At 48.3% G+C, this 8,067-nt stretch overlaps 1 long non-coding RNA gene across 1 annotated transcript; it reads left to right on the top strand.

The window, feature by feature from the left end:
• Positions 1–5,530: 5,530 nt before the first annotated feature.
• On the top strand, positions 5,531–6,716 carry LOC127909482 (uncharacterized). The gene is made up of 2 exons (XR_008071416.1): positions 5,531–6,401; positions 6,595–6,716. It is a non-coding gene; the product is annotated as an uncharacterized LOC127909482 (long non-coding RNA).
• The last annotated feature ends 1,351 nt before the right edge of the window (positions 6,717–8,067 follow it).

The raw sequence follows: 8,067 nt of genomic DNA, 5'->3' as shown, positions 1-8,067 counted from the left end.
TCGGGGGTTGGCTGTGTTACGTTATGACACTACCTTGATGAAAGGTTAGGGTTATGATACGTTATGACACTACTCTGATATAAGGTTGGGGTTATGATACGTTATGACACTACTCTGATATAAGGTTGGGGTTATGCTACGTTATGACACTACTCTGATATAAGACACTACTCTGATATAAGGTTGGGGTTATGATACGTTATGACACTACTCTGATATAAGGTTGGGGTTATGATACGTTGTGACGCTACTCTGATATAAGGTTGGGGTTATGATACGTTATGACACTACCCTCATATAAGGTTGGGGTTATGATACGTTGTGACACTACTCTGATATAAGGTTAGGGTTATGATACGTTATGACGCTACTCTGATATAAGGTTGGGGTTATGATACGTTGTGACACTACTCTGATATAAGGTTGGGGTTATGATACGTTATGACACTACTCTGATATAAGGTTGGGGTTATGCTACGTTATGACACTACTCTGATATAAGGTTGGGGTTATGATACGTTGTGACGCTACTCTGATATAAGGTTAGGGTTATGATACATTATGACACTATTCTGATATAAGGTTGGGGTTATGATACGTTATGACACTACTCTGATATAAGGTTGGGGTTATGATACGTTGTGACGCTACTCTGAAATAAGGTTAGGGTTATGATACGTTATGACGCTACTCTGATATAAGGTTAGGGTTATGATATGTTATGACACTACCCTCATATAAGGTTGGGGTTATGATACGTTGTGACACTATCCTGATATAAGGTTATTTTCAATAGCTAATTTCTAGATGTTTCTAGTGTATCTGGTAATCGCTTGGTATGAATAAGCGATGGATGATAGATGGTCCATCTGTCCCCAGTTCGTCACCAGTGTTTGGGCATCCTTCATTCCAGTGGCACTCTGGGTGTTTGTTTGTCGTTCTAGACCACAAACAACCTCCCTCCTCCTCCATCAATGCCACACGCTGGTACACAGACTATTGGCTTCTGCTGGTCTCTGTTCATGCCTCACTGACTGCTGATGGTCCATCTTTCTACAGTCCTTCCCACCTCTATGGGCGTGTGTGTAGCAGGGCTACCTTCCCCATCTCTAACTCATCTCACCCCAATTAGGCGACTGCTAGCATTCTTCATCCTCCTCGCCATCATCAATCATCATCATTATCATAGTTATCATCCACATTCCCATCCCTTTTCATCTGCAGATGCCCACATTGGAGGAATACTGGGAACTAACTGAGCCAACCATAAAACACCATACATCCCAAATGGCACCCTATTCCCTACATAGTGCACTACACCTTTAGGCTCCTGTCAAAAGTAGTGCTGTATATAGGGAATAGGGTGCCATTTGGGACAAAGACCACATTTCATGTCCATTGGTGGTGATGGTTGGGGGGAGGGTGGTGATGGTTGGGGGTGGTGATGGTGGTTGGGAGGAGGGTGGTGATGGTTGGGGATGGTGATGGTGGTTGGGGGTGGTGGTGATGGTTGGGGGTGGTGATGGTGGTTGGGAGGAGGGTGGTGATGGTTGGGGGTGGTGATGATGGTTGGGGGTGGTGATGGTGGTTGGGAGGAGGGTGGTGATGGTTGGGGTGGTGATGGTGGTTGGGGGTGGTGATGGTGGTTGGGAGGAGGGTGGTGATGGTTGGGGGTGGTGATGGTGGTTGGGGGTGGTGATGGTGGTTGGGAGGAGGGTGGTGATGGTTGGGGGTGGTGATGGTGGTTGGGAGGAGGGTGATGATGGTTGGGGGTGGTGATGGTGGTTGGGGGTGGTGATGGTGGTTGGGAGGAGGGTGATGATGGTTGGGGGTGGTGATGGTGGTTGGGGGTGGTGATGGTGGTTGGGGGTGGTGATGGTGGTTGGGAGGAGGGTGGTGATGGTTGGGGGTGGTGATGGTGGTTGGGGTGGTGATGGTGGTTGGGAGGAGGGTGGTGATGGTTGGGGGTGGTGATGGTGGTTGGGAGGAGGGTGATGATGGTTGGGGGTGGTGATGGTGGTTGGGGGTGGTGATGGTGGTTGGGAGGAGGGTGATGATGGTTGGGGTGGTGATGGTGGTTGGGAGGAGGGTGATGATGGTTGGGGGTGGTGATGGTGGTTGGGGGTGGTGATGGTGGTTGGGAGGAGGGTGGTGATGGTTGGGGGTGGTGATGGTGGTTGGGGGTGGTGATGGTGGTTGGGAGGAGGGTGGTGATGGTTGGGGGTGGTGATGGTGGTTGGGAGGAGGGTGATGATGGTTGGGGGTGGTGATGGTGGTTGGGGGTGGTGATGGTGGTTGGGAGGAGGGTGGTGATGGTTGGGGGTGGTGATGGTGGTTGGGAGGAGGGTGGTGATGGTTGGGGGTGGTGATGGTGGTTGGGAGGAGGGTGATGATGGTTGGGGGTGGTGATGGTGGTTGGGAGGAGGGTGGTGATGGTTGGGGGTGGTGATGGTGGTTGGGAGGAGGGTGATGATGGTTGGGGGTGGTGATGGTGGTTGGGAGGAGGGTGATGATGGTTGGGGGTGGTGATGGTGGTTGGGAGGAGGGTGATGATGGTTGGGGGGTGGTGATGGTGGTTGGGAGGAGGGGTGATGATGGTTGGGGGTGGTGATGGTGGTTGGGAGGAGGGTGGTGATGGTTGGGGGTGGTGATGGTGGTTGGGGGTGGTGGTGGTGGTTGGGAGGAGGGTGGTGATGGTTGGGGGTGGTGATGGTGGTTGGGAGGAGGGTGGTGATGGTTGGGGGTGGTGATGGTGGTTGGGAGGAGGGTGATGATGGTTGGGGGCGGTGATGGTGGTTGGGAGGAGGGTGGTGATGGTTGGGGGTGGTGATGGTGGTTGGGAGGAGGGTGATGGTGGTTGGGGGTGGTGATGGTGGTTGGGGGTGGTGATGGTGGTTGGGAGGAGGGTGGTGATGGTTGGGGGTGGGTGGTGATGGTTGGGGGAAGGTGGTGATGGTTGGGAGGAGGGTGGTGATGGTTGGGAGGAGGGTGATGGTGGTTGGGGGTGGTGATGGTGGTTGGGAGGAGGGTGGTGATGGTTGGGGGTGGGTGGTGATGGTTGGGGGAAGGTGGTGATGGTTGGGAGGAGGGTGGTGATGGTTGGGAGGAGGGTGGTAATGGTTGGGGGTGGTGATGGTGGTTGGGAGGAGGGTGGTGATGGTTGGGGGTGGGTGGTGATGGTTGGGGCTGGTGGTGGTGGTTGGGGGAAGGTGGTGATGGTTGGGAGGACGGTGGTGATGGTTGGGGGTGGGTGGTGATGGTTGGGGGAAGGTGGTGATGGTGGTTGGGAGGAGGGTGGTGATGGTTGGGGGTGGTGATGGTGGTTGGGAGGAGGGTGATGATGGTTGGGGGTGGTGATGGTGGTTGGGAGGAGGGTGATGGTGGTTGGGAGGAGGGTGGTGATGGTTGGGGGTGGGTGGTGATGGTTGGGGGAAGGTGGTTATGGTTGGGAGGAGGGTGGTGATGATTGGGAGGAGGGTGATGGTGGTTGGGAGGAGGGTGGTGATGGTTGGGAGGAGGGTGGTGATGGTTGGGAGGAGGGTGATGATGGTTGGGGGTGGTGATGGTGGTTGGGAGGAGGGTGGTGATGGTTGGGGGTGGGTGGTGATGGTTGGGGGAAGGTGGTGATGGTTGGGAGGAGGGTGGTGATGGTTGGGGGTGGTGATGGTGGTTGGGAGGAGTGTGGTGATGGTTGGGGGTGGTGATGGTGGTTGGGAGGAGGGTGGTGATGGTTGGGGGTGGTGATGGTGGTTGGGAGGAGGGTGATGATGGTTGGGGGTGGTGATGGTGGTTGGGAGGAGGGTGGTGATGGTTGGGGGTGGTGATGGTGGTTGGGAGGAGGGTGATGGTGGTTGGGGGTGGTGATGGTGGTTGGGGGGTGGTGATGGTGGTTGGGAGGAGGGTGGTGATGGTTGGGGGTGGGTGGTGATGGTTGGGGGAAGGTGGTGATGGTTGGGAGGAGGGTGGTGATGGTTGGGAGGAGGGTGATGGTGGTTGGGGGTGGTGATGGTGGTTGGGAGGAGGGTGGTGATGGTTGGGGGTGGGTGGTGATGGTTGGGGGAAGGTGGTGATGGTTGGGAGGAGGGTGGTGATGGTTGGGAGGAGGGTGGTAATGGTTGGGGGTGGTGATGGTGGTTGGGAGGAGGGTGGTGATGGTTGGGGGTGGGTGGTGATGGTTGGGGCTGGTGGTGGTGGTTGGGGGAAGGTGGTGATGGTTGGGAGGACGGTGGTGATGGTTGGGGGTGGGTGGTGATGGTTGGGGGAAGGTGGTGATGGTGGTTGGGAGGAGGGTGGTGATGGTTGGGGGTGGTGATGGTGGTTGGGAGGAGGGTGATGATGGTTGGGGGTGGTGATGGTGGTTGGGAGGAGGGTGATGGTGGTTGGGAGGAGGGTGGTGATGGTTGGGGGTGGGTGGTGATGGTTGGGGGAAGGTGGTGATGGTTGGGAGGAGGGTGGTGATGGTTGGGAGGAGGGTGATGGTGGTTGGGAGGAGGGTGGTGATGGTTGGGAGGAGGGTGATGATGGTTGGGGGTGGTGATGGTGGTTGGGGGAGGGTGGTGATGGTTGGGGGAAGGTGGTGGGTGGTGATGGTTGGGGGAAGGTGGTGATGGTTGGGAGGAGGGTGGTGATGGTTGGGAGGAGGGTGGTAATGGTTGGGGGTGGTGATGGTGGTTGGGAGGAGGGTGGTGATGGTTGGGGGTGGGTGGTGATGGTTGGGGCTGGTGGTGGTGATGGTTGGGGCTGGTGGTGGTGGTTGGGGGAAGGTGGTGATGGTTGGGAGGACGGTGGTGATGGTTGGGGGTGGTGATGGTGGTTGGGAGGAGGGTGGTGATGGTGGTTGGGAGGAGGGTGGTGATGGTTGGGGGAGAGTGGTGATGGTTGTGAGGAGATTGGTGATGGTTGGGGGGAGGGTGGAGGGTCTAATGGGAAGGACAGATGTTTAGATGTAAAGAGAGGCTTTGTGTGACTCTGATCAGTGGGGTAGTAAGGGAATACCCCTGTATTGGACAAAAATGAATGGCATGTCATTGGCATCGGACAAACCATATACACATTGGCCAATACCACCCAATTCGGCGTTGATTCATCCAAAGTGTATTGCAAATGCCATATGGTAATTGCCAGTTGTAACACTTTAAAAATTCAACAGGGGCAAATGCGCTCCACCGGGGTTTTTCATATTGGATATGTAACCCAAATCAATGTCCAAAAGTAAAATTTTGAAAAAATGAACTTTTTTTTCAAAAACTTATCACCCCTTAAAAAAAGTGCTTTCTGGACCGTTTTTTCGAAATTCTTTCGATTTTTTGTCAATTACACATGTGTAAGAACTGTATGAATATACTTTTGTCCAATTTTATTATCATAATTTTTTAAAAATTTTTATATGCGCATAAGGAATATGTTTTGTCCAATTCCAATATGATTTCATAGGAAGTCAAAAGTCAAAAGTCAAAAATGTCAAAATTTTGTAAAAACTTCACACACCCATAAAAAGTGCTTTCTGGACCGTTTTCGAAATTCTTTCGATTTTTTGTCAATTACACATGTGTAAGAACTGTATGAATATACTTTTGTCCAATTTTATTATCATAATTTTTTTTTTTTTTTACATGCGCATAAGGAATATGTTTTGTCCAATTCCAATATGATTTCATAGGAAGTCAAAAGTCAAAAGTCAAAAATGTCAAAATTTTGTAAAAACTTCACACACCCTTAAAAAGTGCTTTCTGGACCGTTTTTTGAAATTCTTTCAATTTTTTTGTCAATTACACATGTGTAAGAACTGTATGAATATACTTTTGTCCAATTTTATTATCATATTTTTTTATATATTTTTTTTAATTGTGCATAAGGATTTTTTTTGTGGGCCAAATGACGTAAGAAATTTGACATGCTCAAAAATCCTGCAGAAATGCAAAATTGACTGGCCTGATGAACTCGGGATGGCCGGGCAGTGATAGTTGTTCCTTTCCATCACTCGTTGTGTTGACTTCATCATGTCCATTTTGTGATGTTTTTTCACTATATAATCATATTGCAAGTGCACGTGCATTTGCAATATGTTTCAATGTGCATTTACCATATGAAATTTGACCTTGCTCAAAAATGCAAAATTGACTGGTCTGATGAACACAGGATGAGCAGTGATAGTTGTACATTTCCATCACTCGTTGTGTTGATTTCATCATCTCCGTTAGGTGATGTTTTTACACTATAGAATCATATTGCAAATGCACGTGCATTGTTGTGCAACTGGTAACCCAAAAATAAAAATATGGTTGTAAATGCATTTACCGGTCATTCTGATATTAATGCTCGCTATGGGAACACAGGATGGCCGGGCAGTGATAGTTGTACATTTCCATCACTCGTTGTGTTGATTTCATCATGTCCATTAGGTGATGTTTTTTCACTATAGAATCATATTGCAAGTGCGCGCGCATTTGCAATATGTTTCAATGTGCATTTACCATATGAAATTTGAAATGCTCAAAAATGCAAAATTGACTGGTCTGATGGACACAGGATGGCCGAGCAGTGATAGTTGTACATTTCCATCACTCGTTGTGTTGATTTCATCATGTCCATTAGGTGATGTTTTTTCACTATAGAATCATATTGCAAGTGCGCGCGCATTTGCAATATGTTTCAATGTGCATTTACCATATGAAATTTGACATGCTCAAAAATGCAAAATTGACTGGTCTGATGAACACAGGATGGCTGAGCAGTGATAGTTGTACATTTCCATCACCTGTTGTGTTGATTTCATCATGTCCATTTGTTTATGTTTTCTCACTTTTGCAAAGTCACTGTGCATTTGCAATATGGTTCAATGGGCAGGTACCATCACGAATTTGTCATGCTATAAAAATCCTGCAGGAATGTGAAATTGACTGGTCTGATGAACACAGGATGGCCGAGCAGTGATAGTTGTACATTTCCATCACTTGTTGTGTTGATTTCATCATGTCCATTAGGTGATGTTTTTCACTATAGAATCATATTGCAAATGCACGTGCATTGTTGTGCAACTGGTAACCCAAAAATTAAAATATGGTTGTAAATGCATTTACCGGTCATTCTGATATTAATGCTCGCTATGGGAACACAGGATGGCCGGGCAGTGATAGTTGTACATTTCCATCACTCGTTGTGTTGATTTCATCATCTCCGTTAGGTGATGTTTTTACACTATAGAATCATATTGCAAATGCACGTGCATTGTTGTGCAACTGGTAACCCAAAAATAAAAATATGGTTGTAAATGCATTTACATGGTCATTCTGATATTAATGCTCGCTATGGGAACACAGGATGGCCGGGCAGTGATAGTTGTACATTTCCATCACTCGTTGTGTTGATTTCATCATGTCCATTAGGTGATGTTTTTTCACTATAGAATCATATTGCAAGTGCGCGCGCATTTGCAATATGTTTCAATGTGCATTTACCATATGAAATTTGAAATGCTCAAAAATGCCAAATTGACTGGTCTGATGGACACAGGATGGCCGAGCAGTGATAGTTGTACATTTCCATCACTCGTTGTGTTGATTTCATCATGTCCATTAGGTGATGTTTTTTCACTATAGAATCATATTGCAAGTGCGCGCGCATTTGCAATATGTTTCAATGTGCATTTACCATATGAAATTTGACATGCTCAAAAATGCAAAATTGACTGGTCTGATGAACACAGGATGGCTGAGCAGTGATAGTTGTACATTTCCATCACCTGTTGTGTTGATTTCATCATGTCCATTTGTTTATGTTTTCTCACTTTTGCAAAGTCACTGTGCATTTGCAATATGGTTCAATGGGCAGGTACCATCACGAATTTGTCATGCTATAAAATCCTGCAGGAATGTGAAATTGACTGGTCTGATGAACACAGGATGGCCGAGCAGTGATAGTTGTACATTTCCATCACTTGTTGTGTTGATTTCATCATGTCCATTAGGTGATGTTTTTTCACTATAGAATCATATTGCAAATGCACGTGCATTGTTGTGCAACTGGTAACCCAAAAAAATTAAAATATGGTTGTAAATGCATTTACCG

The sequence above is a fragment of the Oncorhynchus keta genome, chromosome 19, assembly GCF_023373465.1.
Source record: "Oncorhynchus keta strain PuntledgeMale-10-30-2019 chromosome 19, Oket_V2, whole genome shotgun sequence".
Classification (NCBI taxonomy): Eukaryota; Metazoa; Chordata; class Actinopteri; order Salmoniformes; family Salmonidae; genus Oncorhynchus; species Oncorhynchus keta.
Note: the sequence above shows the minus strand (reverse complement) of the source record. Positions and strands in the feature narration are given on the sequence as shown.